The sequence below is a fragment of the Vicia villosa genome, linkage group LG4, assembly GCF_029867415.1.
Source record: "Vicia villosa cultivar HV-30 ecotype Madison, WI linkage group LG4, Vvil1.0, whole genome shotgun sequence".
Classification (NCBI taxonomy): Eukaryota; Viridiplantae; Streptophyta; class Magnoliopsida; order Fabales; family Fabaceae; genus Vicia; species Vicia villosa.
The window spans coordinates 17,030,302-17,052,776 of record NC_081183.1 but is presented as its reverse complement, the minus strand read 5'-3'; the positions used below and the strand labels follow the sequence as shown (position 1 = coordinate 17,052,776).

Here is a 22,475-nt window from a genome sequence, read left to right as displayed (position 1 = left end):
CAAGTCAACAACATCCATTCCTCCTAAATTCAAAATGTTATTATAATGTCGACACACTCATGAGTTCTCTAGCAAACCATAATAATATAATCAAAACATTACCAAACACAAGATCTTATTACAACAATAACATGCTCGACATGCAAAAATTATTTATTTGATTCACATAAATCTCTAATCATCATACCCAAGTGATTTCTTTCTAGCCACAACATATTCATATATCTTCTTCTCATTAGGAAGTGATTTTGAAACACTTTCTTTCTTAATGCATCTCTTTCCCCAAGCCACAAGTTTAGGAGTCTCCACTTCAAATTTGAAGTTACTATATTTCTCAAAAGTATAAAACCAGCTATAAAAAGGAACCAAACCAATATCAACATACCAAAAAGTGTCATCACCCTAAAAACTCTTTTCACCTAATGTCACCTCTAGTGTCTTAAAGATAGATATCAACTCCTTAGCTTCTTCATATTCTTCACCTTTTGAAAGCAAAAGTATTCCATTTTTGGAATAAAATTGTGATTACTAAATGAATTTTGTTATTTCTTTGAAATTATGACTGACATGCATTTTGATAAAATTAACTTAGCAGCAACATGTTGAAAAAGATGTTTCAACTTACAGATTCAACATGTCGAATGCGATGTCTTAACCATAAGTATAAGACATCTGGTTTGTCATAGTTTATAGTTTGGATGCAGTTGTTTACTTACAGATTATTGAATATTCTATGAATATTAATAGATCATATGTGGCGTCCAAGGTTGATGAATCCGAGACTTTTTTGTTAATTTTGTTTTCTAAATATTTAGTCATTTTAGGAAACTCTAAATTGAAGACCTATTTTTGTGGGGAAGTTTCAGCAGACTTTTAGCAGCTTCCTTGCTGCATTTTTGAAGCCTAAATATAGTCTAAACTATGCATATAAATAGAAGGCTAAAAACCTAATTTATGTGTGGAACGTATTGTATTGTTAAGTTATCTTTTAGGATTAGCTTGTTCATGTTATTTGTGAGCCTCTATAATATCATCTTGATATAAGATATGGGATGTCTCTTTTGAGTTCTAACTTTTGTTAATCATTCATAAGCTTTTAAGCACTGGGTGATTGTGGGTCCTTGAAGTGTGTCTTCTAAAGTATTTTAACTAATAATCAAGGTTGTGATTGAGGGGGATTGAGAAAGGTCTCATACCTAGGTGAGTCTTAGGTAGAAGTATAACACGAGTAATGATTAGGTGAGAAGGCAGTAAACCGGAGGTTATTTAACTTCGAATTGATATTATCATAGTGGACTTATCCCTGGCTTCGTAGCCTCTAGCCGTAGGTGTTGTATACATCGAACTAGGTGAAATAAATATGTGTATTCATTTATTTTTCAGCACCTTTAAATTGTATTTACCTTATCATTGTGTGTTGCTCAGATATTAGTGTCTCGACATCTCTTAGGAAATAGGATATTTGCATACCAAAATTTCAAATTTAAATATTAATCTTGCTAAAAATATATAATCGGGATTAGAATACAAAATGAATAAAATAAAATATGAAATAGTTTGCACTTATCTTTTAGGTTCGTGGAGCTTTGTTCGCCATTCTCCTTTTTGACGATTCCTTACTTCTTTTCGATGTTAATTATTGGTTGCTTATTCTTAACTTGCGCCATATGAGACTCACAATGGGTATGCTTATAGGTCCATAGTACAGTCTATAGGAAGCTTTCTAACATTTCTTTATAAATGTTTGTGACATCCTATGTTGCTCATACCATAAGTTAAAATTGTGGATCTATGTTCTTGCAAGTACTATCAAAGTGATCCAAAGTGGTGAGGATTATTGATAACAAAGTTGCAACAACTATTTGGTTTTGATGATGCTGACATCTAATATCCAACAATATCTAGTGAAGTCCTTATCTCTTGAAGATAACTCAAGTGATCAAAGATTCTCCTAGATGTTTATCAAGCTATCCTTTTAAAGATGCTTTTGTTCAGATGTCTATAAGATCAAGTCATCTCTATGAAGTCATCTATGTCATCTAATGATGTTCAAGTGAATACTTATGTTTCAAGGGTCTCTAGTGGTTTGGTATCAACTCTTTGATAATGATAATTAAGTTGAAGACATCTCAAGACTCATCAATCTAGAAGAATCAAGACTTAAAACTTAAGAGTTGTGTAAGAGAGAAAGTGTGAAAGCTTGTCAGATTGTGTCTGTCTGAGTGACTAGTGTCTTGTAAAGGTATAAGGTCATTTATGGAATTACTAAGAAAATATCACACACACTAAAAAACTTTGAGAAGTCTCTCGTATTTTTTTAAAACCACCTAAAATGTTCTTAAGGCCTAGCTAAATGATTAGGAGAACTCTTTATGTTGTGACCTTGGCGACGACCTGTGCCTTTATCCACTTTGTGAAATGGTCAATCCCAACAATTATAAATTTTAGCTTTCCAGCGCCAGAGAGAATATACCCAAAATGTCCACCCTTACTAGTAGAAAGGTCGATTAGGGCGATGCTATGGAGTGGAGGAGCTCAGCTAGGGCGTGATGAAGTTTGGAGTGTCTGTGACATTGTTCACACTTCTTGACAAATGCCACATTGTCTTTTAACAAGGTGGGCTAACAGTAGCATACCCTAAGCATTTTGGGGGAGAGTTAAAACTATTTGAGGAGACCAACGAAGCACCCATGAATGTTATCAGAGTATCCTAGAGATGGAGGGAGGATCTTGCCCATGAATATGCCTCATTTCCAGAAGCACAAAACGCAAACGCTGATAGTTGGGATCCCAGACTGGGCGAGAAGAATGAAAGGCTCACGCCCGTAGAGGATCTGAAGGAGATACATATAAGACCTTTTGCTCACAAATTGAAAAAGATAGGCATCTCATTATCCAAAGAAGAAGAGTAGGAACTAGTCGACCTGTAACACCCCGATATCCGCTACACGCATCAACCGTGTCGGCCAACTAAGCATGTCACCAGCTTAATCAATACTCCTCCTAGGTCCGCTTACCGACTGCCTAGGAAATATTGTTTTTTCCTCCCGCAGGAATCGAACCACGTACCTAGGGGTTAAGTACATATTCATACAAATATTACATAAACATTTCGAAACATTTAATATTGCAGAAACCTAAGTGAGTATATGATGACTTAAATAAAGAGATAATAATATAATGGTTGAAAGTTTAAACATAATGATGTAACAATCAAAACATATGAAAACTAAATTAAGAACCTATTTAATGAAATCCTTATTACATTCAGCATATGATATTAACATAGTTGCTATACAAAATGGCTTGGACATAGCTGGATTTAATATTAAGAAATATAGATATAAAACACTAACATAGAAAATGGATTTCAATAACCACTTATTTAGATACTTCTTATGTATACCCTAGGAGTGCTCGAAGTACATTAATATTAAGAATGGTTTGAACATGCTGCAGAAATTTTGAGGTCATATGAGTTTGGTTATTTTGAGGTCATATGATTAAGATGGATATATGATTGTGTTGAAAAAAACATGTGAATGAAAAAAATATTATATCTTAAAAGGTGTGTATAAGTTGATGTAAAGTAATGTATTGTTTCCTTACCATTTTTCTCACTTTCTGCATTGTCTCAGGTTGTGCTTGAAGCTTTAATAAAATTCAAAGTTGTTATTGTTACTTGCAAGTTTTTTTACACGATAAATGTATTTAAAAGGGAATAGAACTTACTGTAGAAATGCGAAAACCGGAGGATCGCAAAGAAGGTAAGTTTGTCGTTGTCCATTGTTAGAATCCCATTTGTGTATATTTTGTATATAAATTTTGTGGTATTTCTTAAACTCTTGTGCCAAATTTGATTACCTTTTGATATATTAGTATGTAAATAAATAACTTTGTGTTTGTTTTCTAAATTAAGTTAGTTTATTAACTCTTGTAATTTTTTCTTTAGGTTTTAACAACTTTTGGGCAAGATGGAATGAAAATAATGATCAAAACAAGCTTGCAATGAGGGTGGAAGACCAAAAGAAGGAGTTTTGTGCAAGAAGGTCCGCTCAGCGGAGTCCAAGCGGACCCAGGCAGAGATTTTTTCAACAGCAAGTCCGCTCAGCGGAGTTGAAGCGGACATGGGCAGGGACGAGCATCAAAGCAGGCTCCGCTCAGCGGACCCCCTCCGCTCAGCGGACCTTGAAGACAAATCAGATATTTTGGCTGCTCCGCTCAGCGGACCTAGCCCTCTCAGCGGACCTACTTTTTCAACTTTTGTTCTTAGCCACATAAAATTGATGATTAAGGGTAATTAGAATAGGAGTTATCATAACAAACACTTGGAAAAAAGCTAGGGCAAGAGAAGAAGAGAAAAAAACCATTTTCCTTAAGAGAAAATCAAGATTTCTAAACATCTTTCTTCAATCTTCTTGAGTTTGATGTCACTAAATCTTGGTTTGTTGCTTGTTGTTGAAGCTTCCATGGATATGGAGGGCTAAGTTTCATCTTGTGTCAAGACTAGAGGTAGTTAGTTTGTAAATATGTATTTTCTTTGATCCATTATGTATGAACTTTGTTAATGATCAATACATGGTGAATATCTTGTTATTTATGTTTCATTTGTTGTTTTGGATCACTATTGAGAGATATGTTTCAAAGCTAGACCTAAAAGATATTCATCTATCAATAAACAAATTCTAGAGATAGATTTGTGACTTGATAATCACATGTATCAAGCTTTTAAGATTATCATGTTGATTGTCGGCATGAGAGATCATCTAACGGTGAATATGATAATAATCACGATATTGCTTTAGAGATAAACGGTATCGAGAGGATACGTGATTGTATTAATCATTAATAGGTTCATATATATGATCATTAGAGTACATATGAAGCAAATTAATGAACACTAATCTTGACACAGTTTTCTCAAATTATTTTCAAACCCTATTTTATGGTCTTTACTTACTTTGTATGCATTTATTATTTCATGTCACCAAACTGTTACCCAAAACTTAACTCAAAATACACTAAGCTGTAGAACGGCGATAATATCGCATCAATCCCTGAGGAGACGATATTAGAAATACTTATCATATACTTTCTAACATCCATCCTACATATATTGCTCCAAAAATTGAAGTTCTGTAAGAAACCTGCATGCATATTTTAACAAAAGAATAACATTTCAACAAACACATGAACATTTTGAATTTGAAGTGTGTAGACAGATAAATACTAAGTAGGTGTATACATTAAGAAAGAAGAGAAATGAAAGTATGAAAGAATCAAAGTCTCAGTAGAAAATCAACACAACAATAATGCTATAGCAAAAAACAAAGAAAACATAAGAGAAAGAATCAAGAAACTGACAGAAGCATTTCATCAAACACTTTGTAAGCAAGATTGAAAGCGAAATTTTCTTCTCATTGTTGCTTCAACATGTAAGTAAATCCTTTAATTCAGCTTCATAATTGCTTCTTGTGTATATAATTCAAACCAAAACCAACTCAGAATCACAGTAAAACTGCAATTATGTCGAAATCACAAAAAGCGAAGCTTACCGTGTTTAAACTGCAAAATCCACGTTGTAACTTAATCATGAACCAAATCCGAATGCTGTAATGAAACATACACATTTATATAAAGAAATTTGTAAAGTTCACAGTAATATACCCTAACAAAGAGTGACACAAAAAGATAACTGTTAGAAACATACACAAATGGCAGAGGGACACTTACATTGTTATTGAAATAAAGGAAGTAACTGTAAAAACAAACTATGTAACCATATATAATATTACAGTGAATATCAAAAGTCATAAAATTTTGAAAAGATTGAATTTTTCCTCTCATAAACTCGGACTAATAAGTAAAAGTCATGAAAAATCGGTCAAGAACATACTATGTAACCATATACTATTGCAGTGAAGAGAAAAAGTCAAAAAAGTATAAAAAGACATAATTTTTCCCCTCATACACTCAGACTAATTGTTAAAAGGCATGGAAAATCAGTAAACAACAAAAATATGCTACCATATAATATTATAATTAATATGAAAAGTCTACATAGTATATAAACATCCATTTTCTATCTCATAAACTCGGTGTAATATATTAAAGTCATGAACAATCCTTTTAAAAGGCATGAGAACTCTATAAAGATAATAATTGAAAGACTTTTTTAAACGAAACAATTTTATGGAGAAAGCTTAAAAAGAGGAACTTAACAAAGTATGAATTCTTATGAAGAAAAAAAGTTAGAAAAGTATGAAAAGGCAAGGAAAATGGGTAAACAACGAAGTATGCAATACAACATTACGGTTAATATGAATAGTCACAAAAGTATTTAAAACATCCATTTTCCATCTCATAAACTGGGTAATTAAACGACATTAGAACTATGTATGTTAAAGCCACAAACAATCCTTATAAAAGCCATGAACTCTGTTAGCATTTTTACGAAACGAAACTAAATATGAGGAAGAAAGTTAAATGCGTTTACAATTGGAGAATAACGGATGTGGGATGTTACCTTAGATGCAAAGATGAGAAAGAGTCTTACCCGAGTTTTCGATGAAGATGAACTCGTTGTGCAGAGAAACAATGAGTAGTTTCAAATGAGTTATGAGAAAGAAGGGTTAACCATGTTTGAAAGTGTACGATTGGGGTGATAAAAATAGTTACTAGTATACTTTGTATCACATGATTTGTTAATTAAGTTTTTATCCATTAGGCAGTGAAAATGAAATTGAAGGAAATGACATTTTGGAATAAGTTCATAAGTCTATGTATAATAGGTGTGTTGAAAAACAAATTCAATTGTTGAATCCTTGCAATGAGGGTGTTGAATAGGGTGTTTAAAGTGAGGTGTATTAATTGGTGTTGAAAGTTTTCAATATGTTGAATGTGGAAAGAGTGGGGTCCACAAAATACTTTGTAAAATTTTATTGGTTGTTTTGAATGTTTAAATTTTTTAGTGTGTTGTGAATGGTGGTGGAATAAGATGCTAAATTTTATCAAACAAAATCATTGTAGTGAGGATAAATTGAACGTGTGTTGAATTATTAGGTGGAAGAAAGAGAAGATGGTGTATAGTATAAAAAATGAAAAAGAAGAGTGTTGAATAATAAAACCATTGTCCATAGCCTAAGTAAAGGCCATAGTAGATAGTAGAAGGGACCCACCCAACCACGAAACAACACAGCGGCACCTTATTACCTCTCTCAAAATGTAATAGATCTGAGTATTTTCAAAAGAGAAGGTGTGGAAAACGAAACAAAAACTTCAATACATCTTCATCTCTAAAACACCAAGTGGAGCTTCTACCTCTGTAACTCACATCACTCACACCATTCAACCAAACCTCACAAATAAACTCTCTCACTCGTTGGCCATGACAGATCTGGAAAACAACCAACTCCAAACATAATCCGACACAATAACACTCACCGAACAACCACAAATAGAATAAAGTTTTGAATTCTTCCTTTGTCAAGCTCACTTGCCAATGGAAAGGATATGAGGAATAAGCAACTGAGGTTAACAAAGCCACAATAACTGTAAATTGCAACATGACTCTTCTAACTACAATTACCTCTAAAATATGTTATTGATTATAAGAAGACTCATTTGTTGAACAAGTGATATTTATTTCCACAGAGTATCTCATATATGTTGAGTAGTAATTATATATGATGACTTATTTCAAACTAATAATAACAAATAATAAAAAGAAAACAAAATTATTATAGCAGCATAATTCTATTGACATTAACTGAATGATAGCAGCATACAAGATGCTACAGAATGATAGCAGCATACAACCAGGACTTAATACAACAGGCTCAAAAAGTTAAACCAGTTCAAACAACACCTTAACTGAAACAAATGAATAATTGATAAAACACCAGCTCAAAGAAAACGGATTATTGGCAAGCTACAAAGACCCGAACATGCAGCTGCCACAAAATCTATCAACCTGACCCACACACTACAGGACAACTATACTCGCTAGGTTAATCAATTATGTCTTAAACTTGTTGTCATCATAATTCTGATATAACTTAGCCAAATCCGGGCAGGTAACGAAAGCCCTTACTAATGTATTGGTCATTTTGATTAACTTGCCATTCGAATCAAATAACCTATAAATCCTATGCACCAAATCCTCCAATTCCGGAGGACGAGCCTCATAGTCTTTCATGATAGCCTTGAGCAAACTCGTGCTTTGTGGAGGTTTCCTCACAGATTTAAATGTGCCATCCGATGTTGACATTCGTGTAGCACCACTACCACTCGCCCCCTATTGAGTTGATCAGCTTTTTACTACTCGCCTTCTTTTCCTTGTTCTCCAGAGATTTTCCATGTTTTAAAAATGTCTCTTTAAAAATGACTTTAAAACTCTTAAAATATAAGACCGTGTATTTGTGCTCAAACGTAAAACATTCTATCGCTTCTCTCTGCAAATTTAAGACATTTGAAAATAAGAATAACGATATGCGATGAAAATCCATGAATTAAAATTTGCTAAGCAACTTACCAAATCGGGACTATTGGCCTTAAGGTTTATTACTCGTGAAAAAGTACCACTGTCATAATCAAACTTCAGACCTGGGAACCCACGTTGCATATTCCAGCAATACAAATCAAATTTGAAATGGAAACATTTCATTACTCTCTTAACCTACCAAGAAATACAAATTTTATACAATTGAAGTAAGAGATAAGTTTATAAACCCACAAAAGAGGATGAAATAAATTAAGCAAATAAATAAAGTTTATAATCAACTTTTATTATTATATATGAAAAATACATATCTCTTGAAAGGAATTCAGAATACTAAACATGACATTATAGAAAATACATCACACTTCATCTTCATTGCAAGGAATTCAAGATTTCAAAATAAGTATCACACATATCCGTGTTAGACAACTACAAAATTAAACAGAATACTAAACATGACAGTATAGAAAATACATCACACTTCATCTTCATTGTCGGCTGCTTTTCCGCCCCCATCAACAGCTAAAGTTCGGTAAATTTATCCATGAATGACACTTTCATAGTAGCAAGCTCCGTCAAGATATATCTTGAAGTAAAGGTACTCCTATTTGAGGAAGTTTCAACAAGATGGTACAACTCATTGATCCTCTTAGTAATAGGATCAGCAGGATTGACAGGATCAGCAGGATTGACAGGATTGACAGGATCAGCAGGATTGATAGGATCAGCAGGATTGACAGGATCAGCAGGATTGACAGGATCAGCAGGATTGACAGGATCAACAGGCTTGACAACGTCAGCAGGATTGACAGGATTGCCAGCATCAGCAGGATTGACAGGATTGACAGCATCGGCAGGATCGACAGGATCGACAGGATCAGCAGGATTGACATGATTGACAGGATTGACAGGGGGAGGATTGACAACATCAGCAGTGGGAGGATTGACAGCATTAGCAGGGGGAGGAATGAGTCCCAACAAAATATCAGCCTCCACAGACGGTGCCATCAATAGAATAGCTAAACTTGGACCATTCTTCAATAGAGTACGAAATTTGTGGTGGAGTACATCTCCTTTCAAGTTCGGTGGGAAACCAAACTCTGGATCAGCAATGATGGCTACCCATTTGTTACGTTGTGTGTGGTATCTGTAAATCCCCCGCTTGAGGTTCAGAATCAACTCCGGTGTAAAACGAAAGGGCACAGGAGGATGTGCTTGCACCGCTGCGTGTGGTTCATTTGCCATATCGTTAAAAAGAAGGGTTGGGAGAGTTGAAATTCGTGAAGAGTTTCACTTTGATTTTGCCAAAGTATGTGTGAATCTAGACATAACAATATGAAGTAGATTTCACTGTGGGGGTTATACTTTTTATGTTATATTATTAGCTTTTTGAAGCTGTTTCTAACAAACATGAAATGGTATCCATGTGTTCCATGTAGTATATATGAAATACTGTAAATGATCAGTAAGTTGATACACTTTTATGGTCTTATTTGTTCTGGATATTACAATTTTCAACACCCCAAAACAAAAAGAAAGATTTTACTAATGAAGGACTTGTTAAGGAAGATTTTACTAAATCTACCAAACTTCCTGAATAAGTCCTTCATTAGTAAAATCTTTCTTTTTGTTTTGGGGTGTTGAAAATTGTAATATCCAGAACAAAAAAGACTATAAAAGTGTATCAACTTACTGATCATTTACAGTATTTCATATATACTACATGGAACACATGGATACCATTTCAAGTTTGTTAGAAACAGCTTCAAGAAGCTAATAATATAACATAAAAAAGTATAACCCCCACAGTGAAATCTACTTCATATTTCACTGTGGGGGTTGATTTTGAACCTCACACAGTGGTGCAAGCACATCCTCCCGTGCCCTTTTGTTTTACACCGGAGTTGATTTTGAACCTCAGGCGGGGGATTTACAGATACCACACGCAACGTAACAAATGGGTAGCCATCATTGCTGATCCAGAGTTTGGTTTCCCAACGAACTTGAAAGGAGATGTACTCCGCCACAAATTTCGTACTCTATTGAAGAATGATCCAAGTTTAGCTATTCTATTGAGGGCACCGTCTGTGGAGGCTGATATTTTGTTGGGACTCATTCCTCCCCCTGCTGATGCTGTCAATCCTCCCCCCTGCTGATGTTGTCAAACCTCCCCATGTCAATCCTGTCGATCCTGTCAATCTTGTCAATCCTGTCAACCATGTCGATCCTGTCAATCCTGCTGATGCTGTCAATCCTGTCAATCCTGTTGATGCTGTCAATCCTGTCAATCCTGTTGATGCTGTCAATCCTGCCAATCCTGTTGACGCTGTCAATCCTGCTGACGCTGTCAATCCTGATGATCCAGTCAATCCTGTCAATCCTGGTGATCCTGTCAATCCTGTCAATCCTGTTGATCCTGTCGATCCTGCTGATCCTATTACTAAGAGGATCAATGAGTTGTACCATCTTGTTGAAACTTCCTCAAATAGGAGTGCCTTAACTTCAAGATATATCTTGACGGAGCTTGCTACTATGAAAGTGTCATTCATGGATAAATTTACTGAGCTTGAGCTGTTGATGGGGGGCGGAAAAGCAGCTGACAATGAAGATGAAGTGTAATGTATTTTCTATACTGTCATGTTTAGTATTCTGTTTAATTTTGTAGTTATCTTACACGGATCTGTGTGATACTTATTTTGAAATCCTGAATTCCTTGCAATAAAGATGAAGTGTGATGTATTTTCTATACTGTCATGTTTAGTATTCTGAATTTCTTTCAAGAGATATGTATTTTTCATATATAATAATAAAATTTGATTATAAACTTTATTTATTTGCTTAATTTATTTCATCCTCTTTTGTGGGTTTATAAACTTATCTCTTACTTCAATTGTATAAATTTGTATTTCTTGGTAGGTTAAGAGAGTAATGAAATGTTTCCATTTCAAATTTGATTTGTATTGCTGGAATATGCAACGTGGGTTCCCAGGTCTGAAGTTTGATTATGACAGTGGTACTTTTTCACGAGTAATAAACCTTAAGGCCAACAGTCCCGATTTGGTAAGTTGCTTAGAAAATTTTAATTCATGGATTTTCATCGCATATCGTTATTCTTATTTTCAAATGTCTTAAATTTGCAGAGAGAAGCGATAGAATGTTTTACGTTTGAGCACAAAAACGCGATCTTATATTTTAAGAGTTTTAAAGTCATTTTTAAAACATGGAAAATCTCTGGAGAACAAGGAAAAAGAAGGCGAGTAGTAAAAAGCTGATCAACTCAATAGAGGGCCAGTGGTAGTGGTGCTACACGGATGTCAACATCGGATGGCACATTTAAATCTGTGAGGAAACCTCCACAAAGCACGACATCGCTCAAGGCTATCATGAAAGACTATGAGGCTCGTCCTCCAGAATTGGAGGATTTGGTGCATAGGATTTATAGGTTATTTGATTCGAATGGCAAGGTAATCAAAATGACCAATACATTAGTAAGGGCTTTCGTTACCTGCCCGGATTTGGCTAAGCTATATCTGAATTATGATGACAACAAGTTTAAGACAGAATTGATTAACTTAGCTAGTATAGTTGTCCTGTAGTGTGTGGGTCAGGTTGATAGATTTTGTGGCAGCTGCATGTTCGGGTCTTTGTAGGTTGCCAATAATCTGTTTTCTTTGAGCTGGTGTTTTAACAATTATTCATTTGTTTCAGTTAAGGTGTTGTTTGAACTGGTTTAACTTTTTGAGCCTGTTGTATTAAGTCCTGGTTGTATGCTGCTATCATTTTGTAGCATCTTGTATGCTGCTATCCTTCAGTTAATGCCAATAGAATTATGCTGCTATAATAATTTTGTTTTCTTTTTATTATTTGTTATTATTAGTTTGAAATAAGTCATCATATATAATTACTACTCAACATATATGAGATACTCTGTGGAAATAAATATCACTTGTTCAACAAATGAGTCTTTTTATAATCAATAACCTATTTTAGAGGTAATTGTAGTTAGAAGAGTCATGTTGCAAGTTACAATTATTGTGGCTTTGTTAACCTCAATTGCTTATTCCCCATATCCTTTCCATTGGCAAGTGAGTTTGACAAAGGCAGAATTCAAAACTTTATTTTTTTATTAGAGTTGCAACATGATCATCTTAACTACTATTACATCTAAAATAGGACCTTCTCTGCCTCTTCTCAGAAAGTGCATGTCATTGATTATAAATTGACTCACTTGTTTCTGCGACCTAGATAAAGTATCTCATATATGTTGAGTAGTAATTATAAGTTGGTTTGTCTGAAGCAATTTCACTTCAATGTCAATATTCCCAGTCAATCCAATCCGTTTTAAATTGAGACACTATCAAATTTATTCTCTTAATCAATTTATTTTTTTGGGCAAGAGCTTTGATGGTTGCAACATAAACAACACACGTAGCCCCTTTTGTGATTATTCAAAATTGCAAATTCTACCCATAATTTTTCCACCTAGTTGGAGTAGCAACAAAAACATTACCACTGAATGATAGATAACATGGAACACGTTGGTTTGTATTTCATTGAGATTATTGAACTATTTATAACAAAGTGTTAATGGTATAACGGCAGCATACAAAAGCCATGACCAGAGAAGAAGATAACAAGCAGAGTGAACTAAAATGATTATTCATTCAGTGAGTAAAAGAATATTACAGTGATAGAGTTTATATACAATGAATGGTACACAAGTGTACACGTGTAAGAATATGATTGAGAGAGAGGAAACTAGTAAACTAAGCTATGCTAACATCCCCCCTCGAGTTGGACTGTGGATGCTGAGAAGTCCCAACTTGCACAGAATAGAGGAGAGGGCAGGTGAATGCAGTGGCTTAGTAAATGCATCAGCTAGTTGATCCTTTGTAGAGATAGGTAGTAAATGTAACAGTTTGGATTGAAGTTTCTCCCGAATAACGTGACAATCGAGCTCTATGTGTTTGCTCCGTTCGTGAAAGGTAGGATTATGGGCAAGGTAAATAGCAGATTTGCTATCACACTAAACAGACGGAGGCTGGGAGAAATTAATTTTGAGGTCATTGAAGAGGTATTGCAACCATTGAAGTTCACAAGTCAACGATGCTAAAGCCAGATATTCCGCTTCAGTAGATGATCGTGAAACAGTGTTTTGCTTCTTGGATTTCCAGCAAAGCAAAGAGGATCCAAGGATTATACAGTATCCAGTCACAGACTTGCGAGTGTCTGGGCAACGAGCCCAGTCGGAATCAGCAAAAGCGAACAGTTTGAGAGTGTTGGATGATGAGAAAAGCAAACCTTTGGAAGGGACAACTTTAAGGTAACGAAGAATTCTTGTTGCAGCTTGATAGTGAGGGATCAGAGGGTTAGAAACATATTGACTTAACTGCTGGACGGCATAGGCAATGTCAGGACGAGAGTTAGTCAGATAAATGAGTCTCCCAATCAACCGTCGATAACTTGTAGGATCCTCTAATGGCTGTCCTTCAGTAGCAGAAAGTTTTGTATTGGGATCAAATGGCACTGCAGACGGTTTTGAGGCAAGAAGACCACTATCCTCGAGCAAGTCAAGAGTGTACTTCCTCTGGTTGAAGAAAATACCAGTATTGGATCTTGCAATCTCGAATCTAAGGAAGTATCTCAACTGTCCTAAGTCTTTGATCTTGAAAGTGTGGTCCAATAGATGTTTAACAGAAACAATTTCATCTATGGAATCACCAGATAATACAATATCATCTACATAGAGTAGCAAGGCAGTAAAACTGTGAGAAGTAGACTTCACATATAAAGAATGATCTGCTTGTGACTGTGAGTATCCAATAGAGATTAGGAAAGAGGAAAGTTTGGCATACCACTGACGACTAGCTTGTTTTAAACCATAGAGTGATTTGTGAAGTTTGCACACCTGAGAAGTAGATGAAGTGGTCATGCCAGGAGGAATGGACATATAAACTTCTTCATTTAAGTCACCATGGAGGAAAGCATTGTTTATATCCAGTTGTTCTAAGTGCCAACCTCTGATAGCTGCAAGAGATAACAAAACTCTAACTGTGGTAATTTTAGCAACAGGGGAAAAGGTATCAAAATAGTCAATGCCCTCCATTTGTGTGTAGCCTTTGGCTACTAACCTTGCCTTATACCTTTCAATAGAACCATCTGCCCTGTACTTGATTTTATAAACCCATCTACACCCAATAGGCTTCTTACCAGAAGGCAAATCAACAACATCCCAGGTGTGGTTCTCAGCAAGAGCTTGTAGCTCAGTATGCATAGCATTTTTCCAACATTCAAACTTATTGGCTTGAGAAAACGATTTTGGTTCAATATTGGAAGATATAGCACAACAAAAATGCTTATAAGAGGGTTGACATTTATCATATGAAAGTACAGAAGATAAAGGATAAGCATTATTAAAGTCATTAGAATGCAAAGAATGAATGTTATTGACTGCAGAATAGCAATGGTAATCTGTAAGGTAGGTTGGTGGGTGTGAAGCTCTATTGGACTGCCTTATAGGCTGAGATGATATGACATTATTATTAGGTTCTGCAGGGGTGGGAAGGACAAAATTTTGCTCAGGATTGTGATTGGTGGTATTGGGAATATCATTATTTTGATGAGAGGTTCCTGCTGTACTATGAGGGACAGTGTTAAGTCCAGTAGGTAAACTTGATTTTGTGGTATCAAGTGAGTCAGTACTAGGGGTGTGGGACAGAGGTGAGTTGGTAGGCTCAGTGTGTTGGTTATGAGAGAAGGGTGAGGTGATATGACCAATAGGTTCAGCATGGTTGGGAGTGTCAAGGGGATTATCAGGTAGGAGATTAGAAAGAGAGGTTGACATGTCTGTGGTGGTAGCAGACCTATGGATAGTAGGAATGTCATCAAGAAAGGAGTAAGGGGACTGGTTTGACTGATGGTTATTAGACCTGAAATTGGGATGTTGGTCAGATTTGAAGGGAAAGGTAGTTTCATAGAAGACAACATTTCTAGAAACAAATGTACTATTATTGTGTAGATCATACACAATGTAACCTTTTGTGCCATCTTGATATCCAAGGAAGACACATTTTCTGGCCCTAGGGTCAAATTTGGTTATGTGACTTTGTAAAGTGGTAGCAAAGCATAAACACCCAAAAGTTTTTAGATGTATTAGAGAGGGTGGCTGGGAGAATAGGAGTTCATGGGGGCTTTTCAGTTTGAGTAAAGGGGAGGGTAACCTATTGATCAAATGGATAGCATGGTGAACATAAAAATTCCACATATTTAGGGGTAACTTGGAATGGAAGTATAGGCTTCTAGCAACATTTAAAATGTGCTGGTGTTTCCTTTCAACCACCCCATTTTGTTGGGGTGTCTCTACACAAGACTTTTGGTGGATGGTTCCTTTAGATAATAGGAAATTAGTTAAGGTGAGAAATTCTGTGCCATTACCTGTCCTAAGGCACTTTAGGGATGATTTAAACTGGTTTTCAATGTAAGCTATGAATTGGATGAGACTGTTTTTAACTTGGTCTTTAGTTTTGAGGAAAATCACCCATGTGTATCTAGTATAATCATCTACTAAAGTCAAAAAATATTTGTGACCTAAAAAGGAAATAGTAGAAAAGGGGCCCCAAACATCTGCATGTAATATTTCAAAAGGAGCATAAGAATGAGTATTGCTATTGGGAAAAGGTAACTTTTTTTTGTTTGCCAAAGTGGCATGATTCACAAGGAACATTATTCTTTGTACAAGGAATGAAAGGAAACATTTTGGCAACAGTTTGTAAGCCTGTATCAGATATATGGCCTAATCTAGAATGCCAAATATTACAAGTATTATTGCTAACAATAGAAGTATAAGCTGAAGGGGAAATGGTAGAGTCCAGAACATACAACCCTCTTTGCAATCTAGTTGTACCAATCATTTCCTTGGAAGGATTCTGCATGATTTGGCAAGTATCAGCAGTGAAATATACAAAACAGCCATTACTACTAACAAGTTTGGCATCTGATATAAGGTTGACATGGAAATTAGGTATATAAAGGACATTATGCAGAGTTAAGGAGGAGGAAACAATAATACTGCCAGACATGGATGCAGTGATATGAGAGCCATTAGGTAAATTAACATGGACAGGTATGACATTGATGCAAGTAGTGAATGCATTTTTGTTGAATGTTATGTGATCGGTTGCCCCTGTGTCTAAAATCCATAGATTAGAAACCTTACCAGCAGGAATAGTGGAATGTGTGTTCATAGCAAAAGGGGACGTGGTTAAGGAATTAACTTGAGGGTTAAGTTTTGACTGTTGGAGCAATTATATGATACTGTTGTACTGCTCCTGAGTTAACCCCATTGAAGATGCAGCTGACCCTTGTGGAAAGGCTTCAGAGGCGAGATTAATTGCAGCAGTGGATTGAGTATTTGTTCCAGCACTCTGTGGTTTACTCTTGCCTTTAAATCCAGGAGGGTAACCATGTTTTGAAAAACAAGTCTCCACAGTGTGGTTTGTTCTTCCATAGTGGGTACAAACGCGATTATGACCTCGAGCCGATGGAAGTCCTTGAGCTTTGCCCTTTGAATATGGGGGTTTCCCATTCAAATTTGATGAATTACTCTGGACCTGAAACGCAGTGACTTCCTCATTGCTTTGCCCAGGAGGGTTTGAAATGGCTATGGAACTCTGCATTTCACGTTCTTGTTGAATAATCAAAGAAAACGCTTTATCAATATCAGGCAAAGGGCTCATCATCATTATTTGAGATTTTGAGTGTGTGAACTTCTCATTGAGTCCCTTTAGAAACCTGATGACACAATCTTGGTCACGATACTTCTGAATTGAAGCAACCGCACCACAGGAACAAGGGATGGCGCAAGAACATGTAATGATAGGACGATAGTTTTCTAGTTCATCCCATAGAACTTTGAGCTGTGTAAAATAGTTAGAAACATCAAGATTACCTTGCCGAAGTTTGTACAGATCCTCCTGAATATCAGAGATGCGAAAAACGTCACCTTGTGAAAAACGAGTCCGCAAATTCTTCCACACTCCAGCAGCGCTATCGATCCATAAAACTGACTTTGCAATGGATTCTGAAATGGAGCGATGAAGCCACGCAAGAACCATGGTATTGCATCGAAATAACGGGGCATAAAGGGGATCTGCGAGTGGTGGTTTTGTCAAGGAGCCATCAATGAACTTCTCCTTGTTCTTGGAGATTAATGCGATGTGCATTGATCGTGACCAACTGTGATAATTCTTATCATCGAGTAACGGGGATACGAGGATGAGTGTTGGGTTTTCATTGGGATGAAGATAGTATGGGTTGGTGGGATTTGTAGAGAAATCTTGGAAGGTTTGGTAAGCCATTGATGAGATCAAGATTGGTGATGAAAGAACTCAAGAAAGAAAAAGGGTTCTGCAATGTGCAGAGGCAGAACACAAGAAAAAGAGGGTACTTGAAATCAAAAAGAGAAAAAAAGGATTCTGCAATATGCAGAGAGAAAGAAAGAAAACGAAGAAAGGGGTAGAATCAATGGCTACCAGAGCTTTGATAGCTCTGATACCATGTTAATGGTATAACGGCAGCATACAAAAGCCATGACCAGAGAAGAAGATAACAAGCAGAGTGAACTAAAATGATTATTCATTCAGTGAGTAAAAGAATATTACAGTGATAGAGTTTATATACAATGAATGGTACACAGGTGTACACGTGTAAGAATATGATTGAGAGAGGAAACTAGTAAACTAAGCTATGCTAACACAAAGGTTACAAGTTCATTTATTTACTACTCTTATTCTCCATGAAAGGTTAAGTGTGAAGACTTAAATGAATATAGATGGTGGAAGATGATATATTAAAAGCACAAGTGAATTTATTGTAACATGTATAATGTATTATGTGGTACGATAGATAGACACTGACATTGCAAAAGTTAGTGTGTTGGTGTCACCAATATATTTACTGTTCAACAAACCTGTCCATACACAAATCTTAGTCTTCAGCTTATTGAGGATTGCTTGAGGACAGTTACCATTTCATTCAAAAGTAGGATTGATTTTGAATTGCACCATAGAATAACAGCTTGTAATTGGCCGCATAGATGCATCCGTGGGTTCATCGCTAGCCTGTGATCACACATCACAAATGAGTTTGAGACCTTTTCATTATTTAAAATAAACACTAAATACCTCTTCGTTATTTTAATAGATAATAAATAAAAAAACTACGGTAATTAATTTTTCTATACACAAATTTTTAATTTTTCCATACTTATTCAATAGATTTCAATTAATATATATTTTTTCTTATATTTAAAAAAAACTACAAAACATTTTTAAATTTTCATAAAGTAAAATTAGAAATAAAATATAAAAAATGAGAAAATTCTATTATCATTATTGCTCCTCCCAGATTTTGGTGAGGGTTGTAATATCAAGCTACTCCATGATTTCGGTGAGTGTTTTAATATCATGCTCTCTAAGATTTGGATGAGAAGTAAAATAGGCTAGAATAAAAAACAAAAACAATTTGTTGAGTTTGTACCCTCCTTTTCTAAAAAACTCACATTCGTCTAACAATGCGGTTGAGGTGGAGGTGATAACAAACGCCGCAAAATGGATTTACCTTGAAGAATATGAATTGAAAAATGAAGAAATAGTAAGAAACTAATATGAGTTTGCTTTGAATTTGTGGTAAATGAAGAAGAATTTAAAGATGAAAAGTATTATTTACATGGTTTTTATGAAAAAGAATTTAAAAGTCACTGAGATTTACTCAATTGTTTCATATTGAGATTTGGATCTAATACATAAGGTGTTTTACATATATACATTTAACTCTGGATACTAATCAAAGTTATATTCAAAAGTGTATATTTTGTCAAAATAACTAATAAAGTATGAAAGAGTGGTATATGAAGTGAGTATAAAAGATTCATTATAAAAAGACAGCATATTGAGTAAAGGGTAGATTTTTTGTACTCACTTGGAGATTGGAGTGTTTTTGGTGCTGTTGAGCTTAGATCAATGTTGTACTTGTAGAGGTGAGCTTCAAAGGAACAAGATAAAATCTATCATTAAATATATCCTGTTTATGAAGGAAAGCTTTGCTTGGTTTGTGTTTGGTTTGGTGGGTTTTTGCAGGATCTTCGTTTTTTTGTGTGTGGATCTATAGTGTTTTTTTCCTCCATGGTTGATGGCTTAAAGCACCAGATTTTATGTTGGTAGTGGGTGTGGTTGTTTGCTATTATTGCCTTTACATTAGGTAGGTTGTGGTGGTTGGTAGATTCATTATGGATAAGGGTAGGTAACAATTGTTTGATTGGTACTGGTAGGACATTATATTTGTCTGCATGTGAAACTGTCGGAACTATAATAAAAGTAGTACAAAACTATAAATTGGATCAACACTTACTATAGTGACTAATATACTTTAGATTATTAAATTAAAGAAAAAATTTATATTCTAAAATACTATGCTTATTTATTGATCATGTAAGTGTGCAACATCAAACAACTATAACAACATCCATTCCTCCTAAATTCAAAATGTTATTATAATGTAGACACACTCATGATTTCTCTAGCAAACCATAATAAAGTAATCAAAACAATATCAAACACCTTATTACAACAATAACATACTTAACATGCAAACAGTATTGATTTGATTCACCAAAATCTCTAATCATCATGCAAATAGTATTGATTTCATTCACCAAAATCTCTAATCATTATACTCTTAGATAGAGATTTCGACAAGCATAAATATGATTTCAAGATACTATGATTCGAAGCAGGAGATATGGCTTTGTAAGGTCATTATGAGTTCTTTTTATAAAGAATATTTGACCATATCGAAGTGGAGTCCAAATTAATGCCTTCAAAGTTGAAGAAATAAAAGACTTAGAATATTTCAGGATATTTGGAAAACATACTTCGACAGTCACGTGGGTTGCGCTTTAGAGCTTCAAGCGGGAAGGTTTGAAATTCAAACTAATTCGTTTTGGCCAGAAGGACTCGTGAAAGTCTTAAAGAATTGAATCACATGCAAGCATCGAACGTGACGTATTTCTGTAGAAAGACCGTTAGGGTCGAATTAGTATAAATAGAAATCTTAATGTTAAGATTCGGAGTTGTTCACTTTGTACAAAAATCACTCAAATACACTCAAAGTACCAGCGTAGAGAAAAGAGTTTTTGTTAAAAATGTATGTATAAGAAACACCATCATTATCTTCAAAAGTTATTTTTACTTTATCAATACGAAGTCCTTTATATACCTTTTGATTTCTTTTATTTTTCCAATCGAAGTCTTTACTTTCAGAGTCATTTCATACGCTTTTTTACTTTTCTTTAAGTTTTCAGTTTGAACTTTTAAATTCCAGTCATTTAGAAATCGTAGTCGAAGTCATCTTTATCTACATTTTCACATAGCCATAATATTTAGAGCATTCTCATTATCTTCATAGAAACGAAGTAACATTAGAATATGAATCCAATTATAAAAATAATAAAACTTAGACACACGTCCTAGGATCAATCTAGTTGATCCTGCAAGTTACCAAAATATTCAATTTAGAAGACTTGCGGTTGTTTTACCAGAAATTGCTGTAAACAAGTACCCAAGTGCTTTCTTCCTGGCGACAACATACTCATATTTCTTCTTCTCATCAGGAAGTGATTTCGAAACACTTTCTTTTACAATGCATCTAATTCCCCAAGACATAAGTTTAGGTGTCTTAACTTCAAATTGAACTTACCATATTTCTCATAATTATAAAACTAACTATAAAAAGGGATCAAACCAATATCAAAATACCATAAAAACTCTTACCACCTAATGTCTCCTCTAGTGCGTTAAAGATAAAGATCAACTCCTTCTTAGCTTCTTCATATTCTTCACCTTTCAAAAGCCACACTTTCATCCAAGTATCAAAAACCTATATTAATTCAACATAAACAATAATAATGAGTATATTTTAGTATTGAAAAAATATATATAAAAAACAAAAAATAATACCTTTTTGTCAAAGTAATCAACCCAGAATCTAGCTTGAGCTCTCTCATAAAGGTCAGATGGAAAGAATGAGTTTTGTCATTCCAAACCTCATCAATGTATTAGACAATAATTCCATATTCAGAAATGGAATTACCATTATGGATAAGAACTGGAATCTTCTTGTGAATAGAGTTGGATTGAAGAAGCAAATCAACGCTTATTGTTAAAATCTTCTTCTCTTGATTCATAGCTAATACCTTTTTCAGCTAATGTAATCCTAACTCTCATCCCATACAAGCTAGCCCATTTATCCAACAGAATCACCTCGTTTGCCATTTTTATACAAGCACCAATATGAACTACCTAGAGTAGAGGTGGTTATTTATAATGTGTTTGGAGGTCAGTTGGTAGTTATGCAGAGATATTAGGTGCATGTAGGGATGGCAAATCGGTATGCTCGTCCCGCAAATGCTCAAAAAAAATGGGCCAGTGTGGACATAATTGATGACGCGGGCCTAAAATTTTATCCTGTCCCACACACAAGTGTGGGTGGGGCGGGAAATGTCCGCGGGCACTACGGCTTGAAAAACCATAAAATTGTGTTAAATCATATGTTCGTAAAAAAATGTGAGGGTCGGGCCCGTTTTACCATCCCTAAGTGCAAGACTATGAGTTCGAATCTGCAACACCTTATTTATTCATCTTTAAAGAGTAAATTTTAGTCATAAGACTATTTGAAAAAAAAATCATTTTAAGATAAGGTTGGACATGTTTCTATTGTGATTTTTTTACACATTATAACCAAAATATTTAATGAATCATAAAATTAAAAGATTTTACAAAAATTGTAGCAGTTTAAGGATAACATGAAAAAAATCTTAATTCAAAAGGAGGCATAGATCGACACAATTTTCGCTTTCAGCGTAATACTACAAATTTTATTATAAACGTATAAATTGATCTATTTTAATTCCATTTTACAC

The 22,475-nt window shown here is 34.9% G+C and overlaps 1 pseudogene; it reads right to left on the bottom strand.

The window, feature by feature from the left end:
• Positions 1 to 168: 168 nt before the first annotated feature.
• On the bottom strand, positions 169 to 21,828 carry LOC131594590 (glutathione S-transferase 3-like; annotated as a pseudogene).
• Between the last annotated feature and the right edge of the window lie 647 nt (positions 21,829 to 22,475).